This window comes from Etheostoma spectabile, chromosome 10, assembly GCF_008692095.1.
Source record: "Etheostoma spectabile isolate EspeVRDwgs_2016 chromosome 10, UIUC_Espe_1.0, whole genome shotgun sequence".
Classification (NCBI taxonomy): Eukaryota; Metazoa; Chordata; class Actinopteri; order Perciformes; family Percidae; genus Etheostoma; species Etheostoma spectabile.
The window spans coordinates 8,860,009-8,873,787 of NC_045742.1; the positions used below are offsets into that span (position 1 = coordinate 8,860,009).

Below are 13,779 nucleotides of genomic sequence, written 5' to 3' on the forward strand. Positions count from 1 at the left end.
GTGTGTGTGTGTGTGAGAGAGAGCGAGGGAGAAGTGAGAACGTGACAGCGATTGGCTTCGGAGCAAGTAGCCACTCTAGAGTCATAGTGCCTGTTACCCCCCCCACCCGATTTCATAACGCCATACCTGTCTCTTGTTGACTGACTTGTGTTGTTTGTTGTGTGTTCGACTAAGCGTGTTTATGACACCCGCTCAACTCTGTCTCTGATTGGCTTACCATGAAATCTTTCTCAACCTCAGCCAATCGTCAGCATTTATGCGCTTGTCTCATGCACATCCCACTAACCATGGAAGAAAAAAAGTCTTTGCCTCTCGGCTCAGAGCTTTAGTTCGTCTGATGAAAAAAAACAGCTTCAATTGAAGTAACGCGCCGCACTTTTCGTCAGTAACGGTAACGCCGTTATTAAGATGGGAAGAGCAATCAGGTTACTTGTTACTGAAGAGTAATGCTGTTATTTTGTAACGCCGTTATTCCCATCAGATTTTAACCCATAATATAGCAAAATCTATATTTGCTAGTTTATGGTACCATACTGTGTTAATAATGTTCTTTCCCTTTTAATATACATAGAAGCATAGATTGGGATTTATATAAATTCTATGATTTACATCTATGTTTTAGGCATTTATCCAATGTGAGGTAGAGTACAATGAGTGGATCACTCAAGCTTCCTTCATGCTGACATTCCAAATTACTGATGTGTCTGTCTTGTGAATTAACATAAATCATTCATATTGCGTGTTTTAACAGAAGTCTTCCCTTTTTGTGTTTCAGACTGAATCTGTGTAGGCACCTATCCGCTCTCCTGGCAGGAAGCAGACATGTTCTTTGCCTCTGTTTCAGTATGGTAAGCTAATACTTTGTGTCTCTATTTGCATGAATAAATTTGTTCCTAAGGGAAAAACAGCATGGTTTCTTATAGACTTTGGTAACCACGTGTTGGCTATGAATATTCTTAGTGCTATGAACAGACACAGGTCAAGTATTGCCAGACATTACCTGCTTAAAAGACAAGCTGTGCTGAAATAAGATGTATTGAAATTAATTTGAAATGATTGAAAGTGCTTTTGGCATCCTCGCACTATGTCAGATTCCCTCTTAAAGATGGTAGCTATATACAAATTCAGCTGCGGGTGTATTGATAGTGGTTAAGTCCGTGGGTGGCTTTTTAAAATAGGCCAGCAGAACACACTGTTCTTTTCACATACAGCTTCTTTGAATATGTCAACCAGTAGAGCAGATAAAAAAAATAGCATCGCTTTTGACATCTCTTTGTTAAATCAGTATTATAAAAAAAATAACCAATGAATGTTAGCATTTAGGCTCTGATTGGCTTCTACCCTCCTCTTGAAGGTTTTCAATCAACAAATGTTTGTAGGATTATCGTTGCATACTAGTAAGTTTACCTCTATGGTAGGGTTGCCTTAGTTAAATATTTAGTTTAATATCTACAGGGCTCAGCAATGCAAAAACAAAATAATAAAATGGTCTCAAAATGGAGGCTCAAACAATTGCAGCCCTGGGGCTAAACATGGGTAAACAAGGGTTAGTCAGGGTGATTGCAGCCCAGGGGCTCAAACCCAGAATCATTAAAGCAGTTATCTTGTACCAATCCCTGTCCTTGTGCTTAACATGATAAGAGCAGCTTACAGCTCCATGCCAACTACTGTGCCCATTCAGCATTTCCAAATGGTACTGGCAAGGTTAGAGGGGAGGACATGGCACAGTGGAACAGAAAGCAATGAAGCATGATGTAGCTAATTATTGCAGGATCTCTTAAATTATCTTTTTTTCATTTTTAAATAATTTATGTGGTTACTACTTACTGTTGATACTGTTTTTTATTAACGATATGAGCAGGTTGTTTTATTTAAATTTTCAATCCAACTAATCAAACTCGAGGTGGAATTCTAGCCTGAGGTTTATTGGGATCTAGTAAAAACCTGATGGCTCTGGGGAGGGTGATGAAATGGATGCAGACATCGCTGTTACTAGCCTGCAGTTACTGGTATTGTGATGACAGTAAAAATGATCTATACCAACTGTAGCTTTTTTTAGACAGCTTGTGAGTCTTGAAGACAAATGAAATGCTGAGTGTGGAACACAGAATGGTGGTGCAGACAGTAATTTATCTTTCACCTTTAAAAGAAAAACACATTTGAAATATTTGTGCTGTTGCCATATCTTGGACATGGTCAGATTTTATTGGTGAAAGGCAAAATGAGAGGGTAAAAAAGTGGGTTTTATCTTGTTCAACTAAAGACTTTTTTTATGATTTAAACCCCACAATACATTAAAGAATCTAAAGACTGAAAGATTAACAATGTGGCAAATGAGCTAAAACACATTTTTGGTTTTGTCATTTTAAGTATCCTTTCATGTAATTATTCATCCTGTGACAGCATACTGTTTTTTTTTTACTGGAGATGTGATGTTGCATTTATTAAGAGACCTAATTAATGCAAAATAAAGCAAACTTTGCTGTACAGGCTCATGCCATTAATCTGCTAGTAGCTCAAAGTGTCACTTGATAAATAAATAATGTGGTTCTTTGAATTTTATTTTTGTACTGACCTCAATATCATTTTCACAGATACTGACTAAGGCTTAGTTCAGTTTATGTTCAGATAGTCACTTTAGGGCCAAAGTTGTTGTTTTTTATGTCAATGTAGAAAATAAAAAATAAAATAAATGGAATTCTGTGCATATACATATACAATACAAAAATAACTATTTGATTGAAGTGAAACCCGTTGAAATTTGAGGATCCTATTTAAGATTTCTGTGGCTAAGGTAAATTGACTTGCCCAGATACTAATACCTTCACAATTTCCTATAGCATACAACTCTCTATGTAGTTGACAGTGCATTACTCTGTGCCCAACATATATGAAAACAAGTTGGGTTTACTGTTTTATATTACATTAGAGAACCTTATTTTTTGTCCCACATATTTTTGATATAATAACCATCTACCAACCATTTTAGACTGGATAATGTGTTTTACACTAACACCTGTACAGGTGATATAATTTGCTTGAGAATAGATTTTATGGAGTGTGTTTGTGAGGGTCAAAAAGTGTCATGAGTCAAGAGTCACAAACATCAACCTAATTTTTCTGGGGGTTGCGACTCAAAAATGTTCAGAACCATTGCTCTTGATAACAACTTAAAGCGGCTAAGGGAACTACCCCACAAATCGACATGCCTCCTACTCACCAACACCAGATCGATCACACAAAATGGATGAGCTTAAAATCACACTAACTACTCCGTGAGGATTTTCACAGTAGCCTGACTGAACACACTTATCACGGATGGCAGCTAACAGGGCGAGCTAGCGAACGGCAAGCTGGAGACAGGGTACCGGTAGGTGAATTTAACCAATGTCTGAGTTGAAAATGCATATTGTTGTCATGTAAGGGCCCTGTTCATGTTGCACAGACATTTTAATTACATTTTATGTCTGTTAAGAGGCACAAAGGCTCTCTAAACTTGCCCCGACAGGCATATTTATAGCGATCAAGATTAATGTAAAAATTGGCTCGGAATTCTCCTTTTAACATGATTCCGCAAATTGATACAGCCACAGATAAAAACAATATACCCTGCTTCCACACCATTTTATCGCTGCCCACATCTCAGATTTCTCCAGTGATTCGAGTTGGTCTGGGGTTGTGCCCATTGACAGCCAATACTGCCAGGCAAAGTAATCATTAACCAATCAGTGCTTTGTAGGTGTGATTGAAGGTGCTTTCAGACGGTGAATGCTTGCGACCATGGTTGCCGCTGGAATCATTGGTGTTTTTTGTTTTGAATTGGCAGCAGCAGGGTGCAGTGCCGCTGCCGGTTACCTCAGATCCTGCCAGCCTGTGCACCACAGGCAGCTGCCACCCACCAACTGTGATCTCATCACGCAGCTAAATTGAGAACGTTGTAGCTTAAAATAGAGGAATTGGTTAGCAATATGACACGATTAAAAATCCAAGTTTTGCGAACTCGTAGGCCTAATAAACGTTTATTGTCCCAGATTGCATACTCAGATGTTGAAGCTGACATTTTTCCAATAACATTGATCTGTTTGTTTGAGGATAAAGAGGTGTATAATTCAGGGATTTAGGATAAACTACAATCAGCTCCTGTATTGTTCCCTCGCAGGTGTTTTTGTGGTTGATGTTGAACAATCCTAAACTCTGAATGCATCGGCAATTAGCTGTGCATGTTCACAAAAGCGGCAGCCGCCTTCTTTCTCCTTGTTGCTGCTGCCTCTGCCGACCTCAGGTGCACTGCTGCACCTGAGGTTTAATAAATGCACCAAAGCCTTAAAACTAGTCTTTAAAAATCATTGAAAGAGTTTTCTTTTAAACTGTGTTAGGGGGCTTTCACACCTACCTTTAGTTTGGTTGAATGGCACTAGAGTTTGTTTCCCCCTTGGTGCGTTTAGTTTGGGTTGGTGTGCAGCAGTCGGATTCAGATGCACACCAAAAGCGGACCAAACAAGTGTACCGAGACCTGCCTAATGAGGGGGCCTCTGTGCGCTTTTAATTGTACTCTGGAGCGGTTCGTTTGTGGTGAGTACATGATCCGACCTCGAACCGTACCAGCTACTATACTGTATGTGTACTCAGCAAGTCTGACTAATGTCTCTTGTCGTCAGGTGGGCTTTGCAATCTGCAATGCTGCAGAACATGAAAACCATAGCAGCTAGTAGATTTTCTCTCACAGAAATAGACTGACTGCTTGTAATCACTTGCATGTCAGTAGTCAAACCAGCGGCAAAGTTGGGGACATACACCGGCACAGCTGAGCGAAGGCTCTGTGACAGTGTCTGATTATTATAAAAGAAATGAGCTGGTTTGACCATGGAGATGAGAGAAATATAAATTTTTCAAGATTATTTTTGGGCAGCTTAGGTCTTTATTTGACAGGACAGCTGAAGACATGAGGGGGAATGACATGCATCAAAGGGTAGTAAGTCGGAGTCGAACCCGGGCCCACTGTATCGAGGAGAAAACCTTTATATTTGGGCGCCCGCTCTACCAACTGAGCTATGTGGGCGCCCATATGCGAGAAATATTGACTAGTCCAGAACACAGGATGTTTTCCTGTATTTACTTTCTTGCTCCTGCCCCAGACACTACTGACCAATAAGCGGAGTGAACATTCTTGTGGGATTTGTAATGACACATGTTGGTACGCATGGATTTTTCAAGACGTGAAACCGAATCAAACCAAAGGGAAATCGCTCCAAGGTTACAAACTCTTCAACTGATTTGGACCAAACACACTATAGGTGTAAAAACACCCAAAACCTTAACAGATCAGCTGTTGAAACGCGTCTTTATCAAACATAGGCATGATGTTATATGCGGTCTTTGTTTGGGTTTTGTAGTGTTTATGCTTGAATAAAACTTTAATTTATATGAACCTGACTTCAAAGCTGAGAGCCAGAAGCCCTGGAGTTAAGAGGTACTGTTCTTAATTGTTAATCCTGTTTTAAGGATTTGCATGCTGAACACCTGCATTATAGTGTAAACAAATAGAATAATAAAGGTCAAACAAGTCTTATAAATTTGTAGTTGCTCTTGGTATTGAAGCACATGGTTAAAACACTTCAATAAAATTATGCTGTATATACTGCATGTCAAGCTGCATTTTGCATTAAGAAAAAATAAATCATAAACACATCGAGATGCTGCTAATTGGAAAATAACAACTAAGGAACTAGATAAAGGAAACCTCCGTTGTCTTCGTATTCATCTCTTTTGCGGCTTTGATTGATTTAGCACAGTTCAACCAGCATTCAACAAGCAATATTTAAGATCAACTTTTGGACACATTTGGCCCATTGCTTTGGCTTTCTGGGTTAGTATGAGCACTGTCACTGCATTTACCATCTAGACCCCACACCTTGCTTGGCCTGTCCCTGTCTAGAAAATAGTTGTCTTACATTTCCTACAGCATTTTACTTAGGTGTCCCTGTTGGTTCATGATGCATGATGCAACTTGTTTTTCTGTCTCTGGATTGGCGCATACGCTTTTGTGCACTCAATCCTACATTTTTCTTTGATATCGGTTTAATGAAGCCCTGGGCACAAGCAGAAAGGCAGCAGCAAGATACAGACAGGACTGGCTGATGTGGTAATCCTTCCTAAGAAAACCTGTTTGTTTTTTATCAGAGTGCTGTTCACAATACAAAAAAGTCTTCAAAGGAACCTTAATAGTTTAGTTTTCTTCAAATGATCAAATTGCTACATTTGCAAAATGCACATTCCCATGGACACACAAAAAAATTGGAACACAAACATTTGATGTTTAACAGTGTTTAATACATGTAAAGATCTTGGAGCCTACTTTGGAGTCCAACACGGATAACATATCTGTTTGATGATACCTGCTCATGCAAACTTGCCGGTTGCGTTGTAGTCTATCTCTCAGCACATCAATATCACTTTCCAGCCTCAGTCTCACCAGGGGCAAAGCTGTAGAGCATAAGTTGCCACATCAGAGGCTCTTCCGGAGAACTGGCAGTCAGCAGCATCATGCCATTGGGTGAGAAGGTTGCAGAGCTTGAAAGGATGCATTAGACGGGATGCAGATCAACCGACAACATGAATAGGTTTAGACTTTACATTAACCACCTAGCTGTGAGCAGCAGCTAAAGACAATTGATTGGCTAGAAATGGAGACAAATTATAAGATAGTGAGAGGGGCCAGAGGCCAGAAAATATATATATATAGAAATATCCTTTCTACTATACTCACCTTTAAAGAAGTAGTTAAGTCCTTTACTTTTAGCCGTGAAAGGGAATGTCTGCCTTTTTGATTTTCTGTTGGGTTAATCTGATTATCATTTGTTTTTACGTCATTACCAGCCACCTGATAAGTGCTTGCCAAAATGGATTCAACAAACTGAAGTGTAGTTTGTTGAGAGCAAGTTGGAGCCTTTGACAGTTGTTCTCAGCAGTAACTAAGGAGTGAAATGTGCAAGAGAAGTGATTATCGATCCAATCGATCTGACACGGCAAAATTTACGGCACACGCTTGGTGCTGTTTTCTCTGATGTTAGAGATGCTGGTGCTGCATTGTCACTGTGCCATTGACAGCAAGTAGCAGAACCTGTTGGGTTAGACGTCAATGTGCAGATAGCAACGTATATATTTGAGCTCAAGTGATAACGGAGGGGAGCCACATTGTGACAACATTTGGATGTTTTGACAACATAATCAATCATTGCAGAGAGTTGCAGCTGATACAGAGATGATGCATTCTTTGTGCGAACATTTGAAGTCACCCACTGAGACACATTCAACTGTATTTCTGTTATCTGTCTGTCTGTCATCTGAGAAAAAATATAAAATCTTTTCATCAGATTATGACAGACTAGCCTAATCTTTGCATCCTATTGTTTTTATTCTCATCAATTTTAGTTAGAATTGGAAATTGATAGATTGTAGGCAATTTGTCATTAGTAATCTGTGATACTTTCATCACTGACTAGTTCCGCTTTCTCCAGGTCCCCTCCGTCTTTCTAATGACAGTTGATTTGTATTCCCCGTACATTTGTCGTTTTTGTTGCCAAGGCAATACTGTAAGGAAGGTCTGACAGCCAGGATGGAATGGCTGACATTTGATTGACAGTGCAATGTTTGAGCAGAGAGGCTGGGGAATTATCTGAATATTCAACATAAGGATTAATCCTTCTCTCTATGTACTACTGAATATCTTCAGCTGTGGACAGGCGAGGAAAAGCAATTGTTAAACATTATTTGGAAGTTTGTGTTAATTGAAGCACATTGTTGAGTATCCATCAACAATGCTGACAGACATTTAATTTGAATAGTGGGCAAAGTGAATACAGTTCCTCACACACAATTGGCTCAACCAGCAAATAACTCAAAGCTTAGAACTTGTCTTAATGGTGAGAAAATTACCTGTTCTGTAGTCGATGCTAGCATGAAACTTGATGAATATCGATTAAAATGGAAACTTCTATTTCTGACTGTTAATACTAATTGCATTAGTATTACTAAAGCAATTACTAAAAGAAACTTAATTTAGATAGAGTTCACCTGTCTTGCTTATTCCCTGATTGTACCTTTTGGCCCGGCAAATTGTCCAGTTTGATGTTTTAACAAGAGAGAAAGCAGTTCACTCAATGAACTCAACTGCATTGAGCAGCAACACCTTAAATAAGATGTAAGGGCATCTCAGTCAGCCGTCTAACTTCTCTGTCTCTAAAGCCATTGTTCTGTGTCCTATATTTTATTGATGTCTTTAAGTGTGCTTCCCAGGTGCCTGAAAGGAGTGGATCCTATATAGATTGTTTTCAAGGTGTTGGGACATAGCCGACTGGCAGAACTCAACAGTAGACCTATGGTCACAAAAAGTATTAAAGTGAAAGGTTTTGGGAGGAGAGAAATGATGTTGTTTGAATCATATTGTTCTTCAAAAGGCAAACAAATCAACATTGAATGGAATCATATTGGTTTTTACTTTTATTTATTGAAGAAACATGCAAAGAACAAAGTACAATCTTCCAAATTATGTTTTGTCTCTTATTAACTTAAGCTAAAACCAAACCAGCTTGATTTTATTGTTTAATTTATTTCTCTGTACATTCCCAATCCAAATGGGAAGTTAAACCATCTGCAGCTTTAGGCACCAGTTTTGATCTCTTTTATACAAACAAGTCCTACAAAACTGTGGGGGAAGAAAATCATTCTACATAAGAAAGGCCACTAATGATAGAGGGTATTCTTAAAGAAGATGTGTGGACACAAAACTTGGCTTTTCTTAACAGAAAGCGCCATTTGTAATAGAAGGAAAAAAAAAAGTAAAGAAAATAGAATACCAGTTACCAGCAGAGAGATGGTTCACTATAAAGGCGGGTATAAAAATGGAGAGAAAAAAAATCAATACGCTACTGTTGCTCTGTAACATGGCCATGCAGGGCAGTGAATTGGATAGAGAGTGTAAATGGATAGGTGTAGAGTCACTGGAACTATAGGAACAAATTGTGTGATGCTGGTCCTTCTTAAAAGTTGATTGTCCCTTTCTCCTCAAATTAGCAGTATTTCATCTTCAGACATCCACTGGTGTTTTTATTGAATATTACTGCAAGATGACCTCAATTTCATTGAAAATGTATGAAAACAGTATGCTTGTCTTTGAGAGGCATATATATGTATATCTGTTGAAACTAAATAAAATAATGACTCTGATCACAACCCTGCTGCCTTTTTAAGCAAAGAAGCTAATTTGAATTAGGTACCATGTTGAGGCATGAGGTATAAATGCCTTTATTTACTGTATGTCATGTACATGAATACAGTGATATAATTAGGCTTTCTAAAATAGAGTCAGATTAATTTGGGAACCACAATGCCTAATCTTTCTTCGGAGCGTAAAAATGTCATTATTTATATACTACTAAAGTGATTGGATATTCTCTTTTTAGTTGATTAATTATTTTTGAGTAGTAATTTAAAAGAGGCACAGATGTTGGGTTAACTACAACAAGGATGGAGCAAATATGCTACCACCTGGTCAGTCACTCCTACTGGATAGAATTCAAAATGACTACGTTTATCAGATGCAGAGACAATCTGGCACAATCTTAGGATAACATAATGGTCTTACCCAACTGGATAAGGACTGGCTGAGATTACAGAAGAGACTAGAAAAGAAGCGCTTGGATAGAGAAGCTGGGAGAGTGCTCCGGAGAGTGTAGGCAGCTTGACTGCAGTAATTAGTCAGTGAAGCTCCTAGCGGTTAAGGGGCAGCTGACCACTGGCTTTGCTTGCTTAAAAGAGTGGCAGAGGTTCTTCCCTCTCTCAAATATGACTGTGATTAACATCAGCAATTACCTGCAGAAATTGCACCCACTTTTTTCTTTTGGACAAAGGGAAATGATTGCCTTTGAGGTGTAGATAGCCTCTATCACATGGGCTTTCTATTTTAAAGTTGGCTCAGTCCACTGTCTAAAAGTCTACACATTAAGTATCACAGATAACATACATAAAATGTATCATAGTGTCTTTGAAAGTTTATGTATTTTCACTGTTCTAAATCCTCTTACATGCTGTTCTTATATAATCAACCAAGGAATGGTTACTTACAAAACACTGACACTACTGATGCTTTAATTATTTGGTGCTTTTATGAAACAATTTTTAAACAGAAAAACAGTAAGGCAGATGTAAACAGAGGCAAACCAATCAGGCCAACAAAACAGCCCAAGAGTGTAAGAAAAGATGCTTAGTAACTAAAACTTTTCCATTTGAATATAAAAATCATGCATGAAGAAAAGTCTTTTTTTCTACAGTACACATTTAATCCGTGCACATATCTTACCTAACGTTTGTGAAGCTCTAAACATTAGCTCTCTGATCTCTACATTTATGTCCGCTGTCATTTATGGTTGAGCTAATGAGCTAACCCCTCAACACCTTATGAATTTGTTGATGTTTACTTCCACAGAATTGGGAAATGTTGGAGAAAGATAGTAATATGCACATTAATGAGCATGTCACACAGACAGCCACTAATTACAATGACGCTGGGGCTTGGGGCCTCATTTCATGATACTGTCAGCAGTAACAGCCTCCAGGCCCTTTGAGTTCAGTCTGAATTACCATAGAAGTCCCACTAAAAGCGTACGTGTCTGTCAAAGAGCAGGGGCAGAAAAGCTTTACATTTGTTTTTTTTTCCTTTACCTTTGTACCGGGTGGCATTGCGAGAGCATGTTCCTTTTGAGGTGAAACAGAAGGGCTTTTATCGGCTCTTGTATGGGCTAGCCCGAGATTCCTGAGATCTAACCAGTGTGTTGGAAGATCTACTAGTAATGGCATTGTTACCCAAGGTTTTGTTGTTCCTTTAGTGGTCTACATGAGAATATCTTTGCTTGCTCTGAAGACCTCTGAAAAGTAAAAACCGGATTAAGGTCACACATTCATAACAGGTCATATTTATATGAGCTATTATAAAATCATAGACACTGTGGGTAGCTGTACATTAATGTGACAGTGCTCACCTCCACGGATTCAAGCCATTGTTGGAATTTAATTTGTTGATAGGCCACACACATTGATCCATGTCATACAGAAATATAAGTGGTTATGTGGTAATTTATAAATCAATTGCAAACTTAGTATTCGTTTGTAAAAAATTACCAATGATTTTTGTAACAAAATAGTTTTGGTGGTGCTGCCTTAATAACATATTGCAGTAGCTAACATTTTAAACACACACTTGTTGCTACCACTAGTAACTTCAAACAGTGTTGGGCAAGTTACTTCCAAAATGAAGTACATTATAGAGTACTAGTTACTGTCATTTGAGAGTAATTAGTTACATTACGTCATTGCTCAATTGTAATGCTTTACACTACTTTTGTGTTTCTTTTGTGTTACTCTCACCAAAATAACTACAGAAGTATGACTTGACAGGTACCTTGTAAATTTGAACCACAGGATCAAGATGGATGGACGGACGGGTGGGTGGGTAGGTGGATGGATGGATGGACATTATTAATCCCAAATTGGGAAATTAATGTTATAAACAGAAATTTACAAGTTACCGAGGACATACACACATACTTCCTCCAACACATACAGAAAAATTCAAGAAATATACTAGAAATGATAAATAAAATAAAATTATACTTAAAATAATGAAAAAAATGAACATATACTGTATATACAAGTGTAGAATAAAATGTACAACCTACATACATAGTACACACATACATATATATCACAGTAAATTATTTATAATTTTAAATATGAAGCGTAATAGTGCAACATTGTAATGTGTGTGGTAATGAGATGAATTGTTTGGTGGAGGAGAACAGAGCGCTGGGCGTAACAGACTGGTAGAACATCTCCGACATTCTGCTGCACACTGCTGTTGAAGGAGCTCAGCTTTCTCAGGAAATGGTGTAATGCCAGAATGCAAAGGGGCTGCAGAGCTGTTCCCCTCCTCCTGAAGTCAATCACCATCTCTCTGGTCTTATCCACGTTCAGCAGCAGGTGATTCTTTCCAGCCCACTCAACAAAGTTGTCCACCAGTGCTGTGTACTCTCCCTCTTGTCCACCCCTTATACACCCAACAATTGCAGAGTCATCAAAAAATTTCTGTAGGTGACATGACTCAGAGTTGCACTGCAAGTCTGTGGTGAATAAGGTGAACAGGAAACGAGACAGCACATCCCCCTGTGGAGCCCCTGTACCACTTACCACAGCATGAAACAGAACACGGTCCAGACAACAAACTGTAGTGTGCCTTTCAGGCAGTCATTGATACAGGAGACAGTGGATGCTCTGACACCCATCAGCTGCAGCTTCTCACCTAGTAGCAGTGGCTGGATGGTGTTGAATCCACTGGAGAAATCAAAATGTGATTTTCTTAGTGCTGCCATCCATGTGCAAATGAGCTTGCTGTGGTGGATGGATGACCGCATTGTCCACTTCCAGAGGAGGCAGGAAGGAAAACTGTTGAGGGTCCAGTAAAGATCTCACCTGCAACCTCAGGTAGGCCAAGACCAACCTCTCCAGCACCTTCATCACATGTAAGAGCTACCGGGCGGTAGTCCTTGAGGCCAGTCAACTTCTTGGGTAACAGGGAAAGCCAGGATGTCTTCCATAGCAGTGGCACCCTCCACAGGCTCAGGCTCAGGTTGAAGAGCTGGAAAACAACAGACAGCTGACTGGCGCAGGTCTTCAAGACCCTGGGGCTGATGTGCTGGTGAATCCTCTCCAGCTGTCTCCTCACCTGGCCAGGTGTGATTGTCAAGCAACTCAACTAGTGTATTTCTACCAAATGTGTCCCTCATTAAAGTTCAACAAAGAATTGTTCACATCAGAAAAAGTTTCTTTTCTGTTTCACTCCCCTACAAAATCACCCCAGTAGTTGAGGATGATTTGTTTCCAACAATAAAAAAAAAATATATTCTTATCACAATATATATCGAAGGGAAAAAAATATGGCAGCAAATATTTTTTCCAATATTGTGCAAGTTTAAGCCAGTCTCACATGGAATGTATCTCACATAAAATGCATGGAGGTGTCACATGCAGACTGTAGATACATTTCTGAATGCACCGCTCAAGTTTGCAGAGGCCATCACAATACACACAACCAAGTCTACTTCTACAATAAATCTTCAAAAAATAAACAAATGTAAAACAAGATATAAGCAGTATAAAACGAGACAGTTTCAGTAAAAAAGTAAACTGACTGATAATAAATCATATAAAATATATATTTAAATAAATACGTAATATGTCAAATCATTAACTCCGCTACAACAGCATCACATACTGCAAACTGTGGAGCACTATCTCCAAGATTTACTAGTAGAAATGGAAAGCATACTTTTTGTGCAAACTCAACATCTTATCATCATCATCATGTCAACAACAAAAATGGGATTAGAATGGCCATTGATTAAAAAAAAAAAGAATTCATTGAAAACATACAAGTACTACAAGCTTTTAAAATTATCCATCCATCCTGCTTCGTCCGCTTATCAGGTATTGGGTCGCGGGGGCAGCAGGTCCAGCAAGAGACCCCAAACTTCCCTTTCACAAACCACATTAACCAGGTCCGACTGGGGTATCCCGGGGTGTTCCCAGGCCAGGTTGAAGATGTAATCCCTCCACCTAGTCCTGGTTCTTCCCCAAGGCATCCCCCCAGCTGGACGTGCCTGGAACACCCCCCTAGGGAGTTGGTCCAGGAGGCATCCTTATCTGATGCCCGAACCACCTCAACTGGCT

The 13,779-nt window shown here is 39.2% G+C and overlaps 1 protein-coding gene across 3 annotated transcripts in view; it reads left to right on the forward strand.

Moving 5' to 3' along the window:
• Nucleotides 1-13,779, forward strand: part of lingo2 (leucine rich repeat and Ig domain containing 2) — a 265,572-nt gene that overhangs the window by 42,782 nt on the left and 209,011 nt on the right. For all 3 annotated transcript variants that reach the window (XR_004333757.1, XM_032527565.1, XM_032527564.1), the window contains one exon: nt 776-848. The gene's annotated coding sequence lies outside the window, so the exon portion shown is untranslated. The remainder of the gene's footprint in view (nt 1-775; nt 849-13,779) is intronic.